This window comes from Urocitellus parryii, chromosome 4 (assembly GCF_045843805.1).
Source record: "Urocitellus parryii isolate mUroPar1 chromosome 4, mUroPar1.hap1, whole genome shotgun sequence".
Classification (NCBI taxonomy): Eukaryota; Metazoa; Chordata; class Mammalia; order Rodentia; family Sciuridae; genus Urocitellus; species Urocitellus parryii.
In genome coordinates, this window is record NC_135534.1 from 160,952,722 (window position 1) to 160,964,998 (window position 12,277).

General features: G+C 41.5%; 1 pseudogene; it reads left to right on the forward strand.

Annotated features, from left to right (window-relative positions):
* Positions 1-6,091: 6,091 nt before the first annotated feature.
* Positions 6,092-8,453, forward strand: LOC144254554 (N-alpha-acetyltransferase 60 pseudogene; annotated as a pseudogene).
* Positions 8,454-12,277: the final 3,824 nt, after the last annotated feature.

A 12,277-nucleotide genomic window follows, 5' to 3' on the forward strand; every position in this document is an offset into this window, starting at 1 on the left:
CTGCAGGGTACAATCAGCTCAACCTACAGCCTCAGACAGGTTTTTGTCTCACACCTCTGCTGCTTGGACAGCAGGTGGGTGCATAGATGTGTTCCCTGTAATCACCATAGTAAAAGATATCGCATCAAAGACTATGTGGGACAGGTACAAGGTGGATTTCACTATGAAAATACAGAGCAGTGCGATTGCCATTCCAACTCACAATGGCTTCAACAAAGAACAGACGTTGCTGTAGACAGAATTTCAACAGAAGGCAGTATCAAATATAAATAAAGAAGGCAAACACCCACTAAAAACTTCACATGGAAACAAGTGCTAGGAGTTCTCAGGTAAGCAATCATATTTGATCCTTACAATAACCCCATGCAACAGGCATTTTCATCCCCAGTTTATAGGTAAAGAAACCAGCTTTGGAAATTCCACATCTTATCCCCACCTTGGCAGGAAAACTCAAAGTCTTAGATGGCTGAAAAACTCTCAAAAGTTTAAAAAAAAAATTCAAATCTACAAAATGAATAAAATCAATTCATCTTTTTATCATTTCTGACATGAACACAAATGCAAAAGAATGGTCCAGAATGCAAAAAAATTGAGAAATTTTATTTCAAAAATATCAAGTCTGCTCAAAATCACTGTAGCAAAATAAAACAGATTACAACAGCCAAAGTAGGCGAGACAATCAGAAAGATATACAAATGTCAAGTTTAAAAACAAAAGTTGGGCTGGGTGTGTACCTCAGTGGTAGAATATTTGCCTGGGGTACACAAAGACATGGGGAAAAAAAACGTTACCAGCTAGGGTAGCTATGCATATGTGGGTGTATTTGTGTACTTGTGTTTTTACATGTACATTTTTTCCCTTGAGCCATTAAAACCCTAGGAAATTTTTATGACAACAATGTGACATGTATGTAAAAGATGGATGGGTTAAAGTTACTGTTTTCTTAGGATCTGTCTGGCATTTGACAGCCATGCACCAGTGCACTCTCTGGAAAGATTTAGGACTTTTACTGTAAAATTATTTATTAGTTGTTATTTATACTACGTGCTCCCTGGCAGACCACCCACTGCTGTAACAATAAAAGCAGTCACGCTGCATCTCTCCAAAACAAGCAAAAGACCAAGGGGGCTGCCTCTGGGTGTCACCACTGAAGGATGTGGCTTCCGGCGGGGAAGTGTGTTATGTGTTTTGAGGTACTGCAGTCCTGACACAGGCCTAGGGAAGTGGAAACCACCAGGCTCCCAGGAGACTGCTCTGCTTGGGATAAACAGTCCTCCTTTAGGGGGCCCTCCATTCTGTCATTTATAACAGGAGGGGCTACTCTGAAAGTCTCTCAGATCCCTTCCCCTCTGCATCCTGGATTTTTTAAAGACTGGAACCTGTTAATAGTTCCACACTAACCCCAGGATGTGATCTGGGGCTAATCTCAGTGCCTGAGGGCCCCAGGATCTGTCAGGCTGCCAGCATCTCCTCAACCTCCCAGTTTGGCTTGTTAGTAGCTAACAAGGCATGTTTGAACATTCCTGAAGGCCTCAAAAGAAAAGCTCATTGTACAGTGCTTAATTTTATTAAAGATGTCAAGGTTGTGGCTCCACTAAACCATCCAAGAGATCGAGTTTTCCTTTTTGAAATGTAGAAAGAAACTATAGAATGCCACATTCCTTCTATTTATGCTGATTTAAATAAATAAACCCAAAAATAAATTAATTATTAAAGCAAGCTTCTCCTTTCCCTCTCTTAAAAAAAATTTATTTGGAGGAATTTGTCCTTATTTCCCTTGGCCATTTTTTCTTAAAAAAAAAAACAACTCATCAACCTAATACAGAGACATAAATATCTTCATCCAAATGCAGGACTATTCCACATTAATCTTATTTCTAGTGATCAACATCAGTCTCTTGCTGAAGCTCTCATCAGCCAAACTCTCATTTGTGGAATAACTAACTCAGCCAGGGAACTAAATGGTGGCCTTAGTTCAGTGTCCAGGGACTGAACCCAGGAGCACTTAACCACTGAGGCACATCCCTAGCCTTTTTTTTTTTTTTTAAATACCAAGGATTGAGCTCAGGGACACTTGATCACTAAGCCATATCCCCAACCCTATTTTCTATTTTATTTATAGACAGAGTCTCACTGAGTTGCTTAGCACCTCACTTTTACTGAGGTTGGCTTTGAACTCATGATCTTCCTGCCTCAGCCTCCCAAGCCACTGGGATTACAAGCATGCACCATTGCACCTGGCCCCCAAGCCTTTTTTTGTATTTTATTTAGACACAGGATCTCACTAAGTTGCTAAAGCTGCTTTGAACTCATGATCCTCCGGCCTCAGTCTTCTCAGCCACTGGGATATAGGCTTGTACCACCATATCTGGCTAGGCATCTTTTTTTTTCTGTCTTTCTAATGAATTTATTTTATAGCAGAACACATTTTTGATACATTATACACAAATGGAGCACAACTTCTCATTCTTCTGGTTGTACATGGTTCAGAGTCACTCCACTAGTGTAATCATACCTGTATACAGGGTAATAATGTCTGTCTCATTCTACCATCTTTCCTATCCCCACAGCCCCACCCCTCTTCTCACTCCCCTCTGCACAAACCAAAGTTCCTTCATTCTTCCCTATTCCACCGCCATACTATAGATCAGCATCCGCTTATCAGAGAAAACATTTGGCTTTTGGTTTTTTGGGATTGGGCTTATTTCACTTAGTATGATATTTTTAAGTTCTGTTCATTCACCTGCAAATGCCATAATTTCATTCTTCTTTAAGTCAGCATCCTTATTTTGCAAGGGTGAAATGGCCCAGAGAGTTTCAGTTACCTGTTCAGCCAAAGCCATCTACACCTACTGGTTGAACTAGAACTTTTGATTCCAAGTCCTGCTTTCCTTCCACTAAAGCAGAATGTTATCCTGGCCAGTAGAAGAGACTACAAAGAGATATTGCTCCCATTTCCTTTCTTAAGACTTACTCAAATTTAAGATTTCCAAAACTGGCTGTACACCAGTCATCTCTGGGGACCTGATGAATCCACACATGAGATCTACAGTTTTTTGAAAGTTACCCAATTTAGGTTTAGAAATCACTGCATATTCATACTAAGCACCCCTGAGTACACAAGAACCCATTTAATCCACTTCTGGAAACAAGAAGAACATTTTAGGCAGGAGTGAAACTTTAAGATACAACAAACATGAACATTTTCTTCTACCTTGGGAAAAGTATAATATAAATAGAAACTTCAAAAGGGCACAATATTCCCTAAAGTAAGAAAGTAAGTTAAACTAATCAATGACTTTAGAATCAGAAAGATATTTTAATAAGGGCATACAAACAAGAAAATAAAGAGAACTTTAATAAGAATTCTTCCTTACCAAAATTTTTGTTATGCAAATTTCCAAACATACTCAAAAAGTAAAAATAACTTCATAAATCCCCAAATAAGTATCATCCATTCCTCACAGATTTCCATATTTTGCCAAACTTGTGTCATTGATCTTTTTCCTTTGGTGAAGTATTATAAAATAAATTCCCCAAGTCATTCTAGTATACTTTGATATGCATTTTAATAGAGAAAGCATTTGGCAAAGTTCAACATTCTTCCTTGATTAAAAAAATACAGTAAACTAGGAATAGAAGCAAATTTCTACACATGATAAAGACCTATATGAAAAATTTACAGCACACATCAAATTCAATGTCAAAAGACATAAAACTTTTCCCCTAAGATCAGAAACAAGACCAGGAAGCCCACTTTTATCACGTCTAGCCAACATAGTATTGACAGTTCTAATCAGAGATCTTAGGCAGTAAAAAGAAAGAAAAAAACAACCAATTGTTAAAAAAAAAAAAAAGTAAAAGTAAATCTGATCACAAATATGATCTCTGTGAGATACTAAACAAAGTTTTTTATTTTTTTTATTTTTTTTATTGATTGTTCAAAACATTACAAAGCTCTTGACATACATATTTCATACATTAGATTCAAGTGGGTTATGAACTCCCATTTTTACCCCAAATACAGATTGCAGAATCACATCGGTTACACATCCACATTTTTACATAATGCCATATTAGTAACTGTTGTATTCTGTTACCTTTCCTGTCCTCTACTATCCCCCCTCCCCTCCCCTCCCATCTTCTCTCTCTACCCCATCTACTGTAATTCATTTCTCTCCTTGTTTATTTTCCCATTCCCCTCACAACCTCTTATATGTAATTTTGTATAACAATGAGGGTCTCCCTCCATTTCCATGCAATTTCCCTTTTCTCTCCCTTACCCTCCCACCTCATGTCTCTGTTTAATGTTAATCTTTTCTTCCTGCTCTTCCTCCCTCCTCTGTTCTTAGTTGCTCTCATTATATCAAATAAGACATTTGGTATTTGTTTTTTAGGGATTGGCTAGCTTCACTAAGCATAATCTGCTCTAGTGCCATCCATTTCCCTGCAAATTCCATGATTTTGTCATTTTTAGTGCTGTATAATACTCCATGGTGTATAAATGCCACATTTTTAATCCATTCATCTATTGAAGGGCATCTGGGTTGGTTCCACAGTCTAGCTATTGTAAATTGCGCTGCTATGAACATCGATGTGGCAGTATCCCTGTAGTACGCTCTTTTAAGGTCTTCAGGGAATAGTCCGAGAAGGGCAATAGCTGGGTCAAATGGTGGTTCCATTCCCAGCTTTCCTAGGAATCTCCATACTGCTTTCCAAATTGGCCGCACCAATTTGCAGGCCCACCAGCAATGTACAAGAGCACCCTTTTCCCCACATCCTCGCCAGCACTTGTTGTTGTTTGACTTCATAATGGCTGCCAATCTTACTGGAGTGAGATGGTATCTTAGGGTGGTTTTGATTTGCATTTCTCTGACTGCTAGAGATGGTGAGCATTTTTGTCAGAATTTATAGATGAAGTTGGATATAAAACCAACACACAAATCAGTTGAATTTCTAAATATTAACAAGGCACAATCTGAAAAAGAAATTAACAATTCACTTTCTAATAGCATCAAACTAAAAATAAAATATTGAGAATAAGCTTAATCATTGTGGAAAGACTTGTGCACTAAAAACTATAAAACATTGCTGAATGAAGTTAAAGACAAGACAGATAAGTGGAAAAACATTCCATGTTCATGCATTGGAAGACTAAAAGCTGTTAAAATGACAACACTAACCAAAGCAATCTACAGATTCAATTTGAGCCCCATTGAAATCCCTAGAATGTCTTGCAGAAATAGAAAACCCATCCTGAAACTCATACAGAATCTCAAGAGAACCCAAATAGCCAAAACAATTTTGAAAATGAAGAACAAAGTTGGAGGACTCATACTTCCTGAATTCAAAACTTACTACAAAATGATAGGGCATCATTGAGAGTTATTATTTAACAGGTATACAATTTCTGTCTGCAATGATGAAAAGGTTCTGGAAATGGTTAGTGGTAATAGTTGCATCACATTATAAATGTTTCGATATTATCAAAGTGTACACTTAAACATGGTTTAAATGGCTTAAGTGTTATATTTTACAGTATCATCACATTAAAATTCATTTCTACAAAAAGACACTTTCTTAATCTCACTTAGAGATATTTTTAAGCATATGATTGTATAACCTCTAAACAAAATCTTATATAACAAACTTCTATCCAGAAGAGCAAAATATTGCTTAGGACTTATTTCTACAAATATCATCTAAATTAGGAGTCAGCAAATTGTGGCCCTTGGACTAAATGCAGCTTGCCACCTGTGTTTCTATAGTTTTTCAGTCAAGATTAAATTTTATATTTTAAAATAGTTGAAAAAATTGAAAGGAATAACATTTCATGACATGTGAGAAGTATACATGATTCAATTCGTGTAATAAAGTCTCACTGAAGCACAGTCATGCTTTATGTGTAGTCCATGCTGCTTTTGCAGAGAGACATAGTTGAATAGTTGTGACGGGTGGTGGGGAGTGTCTGTGTGTTAATCAGTTTCCTTTCACTATAACAAATACATGAGATAACTGACTTATAAAGAGAAAAGTCTCCTTTTGATTCACAGTCATAGAGATTCCAGTCCTTGGGGCTGCAGCGCGGCCGGGCGCGGGAGGCGGAAGTGCCGCGGGCCGCCGCCTCCGTCCCGGCTGCGGCCCCTGCCGGTTACATAACTCGTTGCGGGCCCCGCGCGGTCTCAAGTCCGGCTCCTTGAGCCCCCAGGATGCGCTGAGCCCCGCGACGCCCTCAGCTGCCACCGGCTCCCGCCCGAGGTGTGAATGACAGAGGTGGTGACATCCAGTGCCCTCAGCGAGGTCAGCCTGCGTCTCCTCTGCCACGATGACATAGACACTGTGAAGCACCTGTGTGGTGACTGGTTCCCCATCGAGTACCCAGACTCATGGTATCGTGACATCACATCCAACAAGAAGTTCTTCTCCCTTGCTGCGACCTACAGAGGTGCCATTGTGGGAATGATAGTAGCTGAAATTAAGAGCAGGACCAAAATACATAAAGAGGATGGAGATATTCTAGCCTCCAACTTCTCTGTTGACACACAAGTTGTGTACATTCTAAGTCTGGGAGTAGTGAAAGAATTCAGGAAGCATGGCATAGGTTCCCTTTTACTTGAAAGCTTAAAAGATCACATATCAACCACAGCTCAGGACCACTGCAAAGCCATCTATCTGCATGTCCTCACCACCAACAACACAGCGATAAACTTCTACGAAAACAGAGACTTTAGGCAGCATCACTATCTGCCCTATTACTACTCCATCCGAGGGGTCCTCAAAGATGGCTTCACGTATGTCCTCTACATCAATGGCGGTCACCCTCCCTGGACCATCTTGGACTATATCCAGCACCTGGGCTCAGCACTAGCCAACCTGAGCCCTTGCTCCATCCCACATAGGATCTACCGCCAGGCTCATAGCCTTCTCTGCAGCTTCCTACCATGGTCAGGCATCTCCACCAAGGGTGGCATCGAGTACAGCTGCACCATGTGATGCCAGCTGGGTAGCTTCTGCCAGACCGCACCCCTCAGCACCCTGCAGAGCCCACCTTCCTGTCCATCTGATTTTTGCTTTCCTCTGCAAGGAGCTGGCGGCCACCTGCCGCCCATTGGCCTGCCCCAGCTGCAGGCCCGGTGCTACGCGGGCTCAGGAGCAGAGCGTGCATCTGGTCTCCAACAGGCTCCCTGGCTCTCCTGTTTTTGGAAACCTCTGCCTCCACTGGGTGCCCTGGTCCTGCCTCCATGCACTCTCACCATCCCCTCGGCCCTGCCAAGTGTGGCTGCATTCGCCAGGAAGGGGCTGTCCTCACCAGCCTCTCCCACTCCACTGCCTGTTCCTTCAGCTCCTTCCTGCAAAGCCAGACTGAACTTTCTGCTGTGAAGAAGAAGCATAAGTATTGTGGACACCCTTAACCTGAAGACATAGGAGCCTCAGAAGAAGGGGGTGCAGTAAAGAGAATTCCAGGCTTTTATACAGGACCCGCCCCAAGAAGCCTAGAGGGTGGGGGTCACCCCTACCCCCCCACAAGAGGCTTTGGAGAGGTGGGCAGAGTAGGGTTGGCTGTTCGGGAGAGTAGAGCTCCAGGGCCCAGCTCTGGCACAGTGGTCGGATTATGGGACAGTTCCTTCTTCCTCAGTGGCCTCCTGCTATCTCTTTCCTGTTTCTGGAGAGATCATCCTGCCTGCTGGATTGTGACATGCTGCGTGCAGCTGACCTTCCTGGGATCGGGACTGAGGAGAGGCACCCACGAGGCACTTGCCTATCCTTCCATGAGCTGAAGCTACGAAGCTTGGTCAGATGCAGACATGAGGGGGCTGAGCTCCCCGCTGGGCATCATGGCTGCCGAAGGCTGGTGGGGCCTGGCCTTGGGGTCAGGGGCAGTCGGTGCCTGAGGCGCCTCAGCCTCTGAGGGCTGAGGCCATGTCAGCAGCATGTGTGTCCCACACCTCCAGCATCCCTCACCTTGCACCTCCAAGCTGCCAGTGTCCTGACCAACAGCATTGCTGCAGTGTCATGGGAGCCAGTGCAGAGGGTCCTCATGCCCCTTGCTTCACCAACCCTCAGAGGAGGGAAGAACTGCTCAGCAGACAGGGCCTTGGTGACTGTGTACTCCCCTCCCTCAGCGTTTCCCAGCCCTGGGCTCTCAGTGCTGGAGGCAGCCCAAGGCCTCTGCTTGTCCTCAACAGTTCAGGCAGACCCCAGGCAGGAAGAGTGTCCCCCTCCCTGGACAGCTCTGGCCAGTGGATAGCCCCTGATGTGCTAACTAGCGTCAGCTGTGTGCTGAGGCCCCAGCTATGTATCCTCGTTCCTCTCAATCAACGGTGATCATGTGATTTTTCATTTCTGCCCCATGCGGTCAGGGAAGAGTCTTCCAGAAGGTTCTGCCTTGGACATTCATAATCTAGCTCAGAGGCCTTGCCCTGTACCTCCCTCCTTCCCCGAATCACTGCAGTGTCCAGCCCAGTGTTGAACAGATTGTAGTGTTTTGTCTCATTACAAATAAATAGATTTTATCTGGTCAAAAAAAAAAAAAGAGATTCCAGTCCATTACTGGTAGGCTTCATTGCTTCTAGGCATATATGGCCAGGCAACAACATCAGAGCACTTGGCACAGCATAGCTGTTCACCTCAAGGTCCAAATGTATGAGAAAAAGGAAGATACCCAGATCCCACAATCCCCTTCCAGGGCCTGCCCCCAATGACCTAAAACCTCCCACTAGCTCATTTTTTAAGGTTTCTAATACCTCCCAAATAGTGCCACCCTGGGGTAGAAGCCTTTAACACATGGGGCTTTGGGGGACTGTCCCAGATCAAAACTATAACAGCTTGCTGGTGGATTTGAGACAGCAAAGAGGTTGTATTTCCAGTTACTCCATGGCTCTAGATTTAAGCAGCAGAAGATATAAAAATCCTTATAGTGAGATGGGTAAAAGGGAATTCGTTGAAATTCAATATCAGACAGAGGCTCAGAGGGCTAGATATTCAGGTGTATTGAACAAAGTACAAGAAAGAGTACATTGGGGCCTCTGGTGGTGGCAGTGGCTGCAGCAGCACTGGTTCACCATAAAGGGAAGGGATAACACAGAGAAAGAAACACAATGGCTAAATTTGGCATAGAAAAACCTGTAGACAGAAAAACCATCTGAATTAAGCTGAACCAGGGGCTGCACAGCAGGCTGGTATTTGAAAAGTGCTCTGTATTTCTCAAGTAAAGACTGGAGAGTTGAGGTAGGAGCCATCTTGAGGAGATCGCAATGCAGCTTGCTGCTGCAGGGGCCTGGGAGATCACAGAAGATATTTCCTCACTGTCCCAGCAAGCATCTACTGTTTAGCCTAGAGTATATGTAGCAGAATGTGAGTGAAACAGGAACAGAGAAGATTTTACCTAGGGGAATTAAGGTTACAGATACAGAGGAGTGCAACTCACTTTCCTTTGAGCATGGCAGTTTACGTGATCAGCTCAAAAGAGTCAGAACACTGAACAGATGGGCATTATACTCAGGGATGGAGCCTGAGAAGGCCACATTTGTGGGTGATGGAGTTGTAAGACCTGTGGAGAGTTGATTCACCTGCCCTATGAACAGAAATCTCAGGAGGCCCCTGAGATCCAGATGCCCAGCACAAATGAGCATCTGCCCAGCTCTAGAAATATGTTGATCTAATCTCTCCAGGGCAGATACCACCCAACAAAGTCCCAAAGGCCCAATTAAAGTTAAACCCCAGCCACCAGAATGCTTCATTTAGAACTCTGCAGCAGCCCAGCCCTGGGAGTACATCCATATGTTCTGTCCGGACAAAATTCCAATCCATAGTATTTCCCATTCTATCCTACCTTATACTAAAGAGAAGGGAAGCTGAGCAGTATTTCAACCAGCTTCAGCTCCAGTTCACTTCAGCTGCCAGTTCAATGAGTGACACAAAGGAGGAAGGATTTAACACCCCAGCCCAAGAAGAAATGGAAAGAAGGGCAGTCTGGCATAAGCACTGAACATTCATTCTTGCCAACAGTCTTAACTACCTCAGAAAATTCTTTCAGTTTAAGAATGTTTTTCATTTTTTTTTCTTTCCTTCTTTCTTTCTTTCTTTTTCTTTCTTTCTTTCTGTGTTCTTGCTATGCTGATTGGTTCATGGGTATCCATATGTATACATATTTGTATACATATTGTTTCTTCTAATTTTTGTCTTTTTATGTTTGCTATTTTTGTCTTTTGAAGATTAGGGTTTTTTATTTGGGGCTTTTTATTTGTTTCTCCTCTTCTCCTTCTAGCCAAATTCACTTGTTTTCTTTTGTTTCTTCAGTTCACTTTTTTCTCCTCCTTCTTTATAGCCACCGTGGGCTACATCTCTTCTGCTTTTTCTGTTCACACTTTGAAATAAACTTTCTTTTACCTTCCTACCACATTTTCTTTTTTTCTTAATGAACTGTATTTCCACCATCTTTTAGAACTCTTTGGCTTATAAAATTCCTGCACCCACCATTCATGTTATTGCTGTTATCAGCACAATAGATAGCATTGTACTTTACTTTAAATGCCAAATCTAATTCACAACTATTTATTATTGTTGCTATTATCAATTTTAGGCCCCACCATACATGTTTTATGGTAATTAGTGTTGTAATGTCATTATAGGCACTGGGTATTTATTTTAATGCTGCATATTGTTCTCTGCTATTATGTGTTGTTTGCATCCCCTTTCCGAAAGGTGTAGGAACTACTGGGATACTATGAGTTCACACAATAGAGATGCTTCTGCTAAGTTGCACTCAAAACCCAGTCAACAGACCGAGCACCTTGCTCCACAGACAAACTAACCATGCTTAAACTTCCATGATAACTTAATACAAAGAATAGGGAAGATAAAAACCCCAAACATGTGGAAATGCCCCAAGTATGAAAGTCTTTGAGGGCCCTCAGGCCCCACTCATGGACATTCACTTCTACTGCAAAAACTAGGTATTAATACAAAGACTGTGGACACCATACTACAAGGAATCTCAATCCAGATCACTCCTCTCTTTGAAATGTACAGTTATATTAAGTATAAGAAAGCAACTAAAGAGGGTGTACACCCTTCTGTACACAATTTCCAGATCTAAAAGAAGGACTCCACTCCTGTGATACCTACAGAGAAAGTGGAATCATCAACCTCTGACACAGTACACACTCAACAGAATACACTAATCATCACCACCAAAGAACCAGCAGGGAAACTATACTACAAAACCAACTGAAAATATATTGAAAAATTCTCAACAATCTAATATCCCAGAACTCTTTGCCAAGAGAAGGCTGCACCCTAAAAAGGCCCAAACATTCAAGTATAGGAGAAATCCATCCAAATTGATGCATAAAACCCAACACAGGAATACAAGAAATACTAAATAAATAAATAACATTACACTCCCTAAATTTCATAATTCACCAGTAGCGCACTCAAAAGATATTGAAGTGGATGAAATATCAGGTAAAAAATTCAAAAGAATAATTTTTAAATGATCAGTGAATTCCAGGAAAACAATTGAATAAAATGAGGAAAGCAGTACAGGATATACATGCGAAATTTAATAAAGACATAGAGATACTGAAAAAGAACCAAACAGAAATCTTGGGAATGAAATACAATAAATCAAATAAAATATCCAACTAAAAGTCTAAGCCAGGTGTAATGGTAGCCAACTATAATCCCAGTGATTCAGGAGGCTACAGGACAATTGTAAGTTTGAGGCCCACCTCAGCAACTCAAAAATTTTAAAAAACAAAAAATTTTTAAGTGAAAGGGCTGGGGATGTAACTCAGTGGTTGAATATCCCTGAATTCAATCTCCAGTACAAAATATATAAATTAATAAAGTCTAATAGACCAGACACACATATAATCTCAAAAGTGAAATACAAAGTGGCTGGCTTTCAGTGTTCAAACAGTACTTAATAAGTAACTAAAGTCAAAATTATTACAAGAACTCTGGGACAACGTTAAGAGACCAAATTTAAGAATCATTGAATTTAAAGAAGGTTGTGAGATGCAGGATAATGGCATATTCTCTTCAGAGAAATAACAGAAAATTTTTCAAACCTTGGGAATGAGATGGACATATGGATAAGGGAAGCATTCAGAATCCCAAATAGACAAAAATCCCAAAAGAGATACTTCATGACCCAATTGAAATGCCTAATATACATAACACAAGAATAGAATTTTAAAAGCCTCAAGAGAAAAATGTCAGGTCATATCTAAAGGCAAGCCAATCATAATTACTTATGACTTTTCAGCATAAA